Raw genomic sequence first — 1,209 nt, forward strand, 5'->3', positions numbered from 1 at the left:
GTGTGTGTATGTATATATATATATATATATATAATAATGCACAGTGTTTCTATTGAGAATATTCTGGTGCCTTTTGAAGGTACCAGAAGGTACCTTCTGGTCCGGCAGCGTCGTACTTCCTCTGCTCAGGAGCTAAAAGTACCAGTTTCCTCTAGAAAGTACCAGTTAAACTGTAAAGTACCAGTTTCTTCTAGAAAGTACCAGTTAAACTGTAAGTACCAGTTTCTTCAAGGAAAGTACCAGTTAAAGTGTAAGTACCAGTTTCTTCTAGAAAGTACAAGTTAAACTGTAAAAGTACCAGTTTCCTCTAGAAAGTACCAGTTTCCTCTAGAAAGTACCAGTTAAACTGTAAAGTACCAGTTTCTTCTAGAAAGTAGAAGTTAAACTGTAAAGTACCAGTTTCTTCTGGAAAGTAGAAGTTAAACTGTAAAGTACCAGTTTCTTCTAGAAAGTAGAAGTTAAACTGTAAAGTACCAGTTTCCTCTAGAAAGTACCAGTTTCCGCTAGAAAGTACCAGTTTCCTCTAGAAAGTACCAGTTAAAGTGTAAAGTACCAGTTTCCTCTAGAAAGTACCAGTTTCCTCTAGAAAGTACCAGTTAAAGTGTAAAAGTACCAGTTTCTTCTAGAAAGTACCAGTTAAACTGTAAAGTACCAGTTTCTTCTAGAAAGTACCAGTTTCCTCTAGAAAGTACAGTTTCCTCTAGAAAGTACCAGTTAAAGTGTAAAGTACCAGTTTCCTCTAGAAAGTACCAGTTAAACTGTAAAGTACCAGTTTCCTCTAGAAAGTACCAGTTTCCTCTAGAAAGTACCATTTAAAGTGTAAAGTACCAGTTTCCTCTAGAAAAGTACCAGTTAAAGTGTAAACTACCAGTTTCCTCTAGAAAGTACCAGTTTAAACTGTAAACTACCAGTTTCCTCTAGAAAGTACCAGTTAAACTGTAAACTACCAGTTTCCTCTAGAACGTACCAGTCTCTAGAAAGTACCATTAAACTGTAAAGTACCAGTTTCTTCTAGAAAGTACCAGTTTCCTCTAGAAAGTACCAGTTTCCTCTAGAAAGTACCAGTTAAAGTGTAAAGTACCAGTTTCCTCTAGAAAGTACCAGTTACAACTGTAAAGTACCAGTTTCCTCTAGAAAGTACCAGTTTCCTCTAGAAAGTACCAGTTAAAGTGTAAAGTACCAGTTTCCTCTAGAAAGTACCAGTTAAAC

This window comes from Blennius ocellaris, assembly GCF_963422515.1.
Source record: "Blennius ocellaris genome assembly, contig: SCAFFOLD_277, whole genome shotgun sequence".
Classification (NCBI taxonomy): Eukaryota; Metazoa; Chordata; class Actinopteri; order Blenniiformes; family Blenniidae; genus Blennius; species Blennius ocellaris.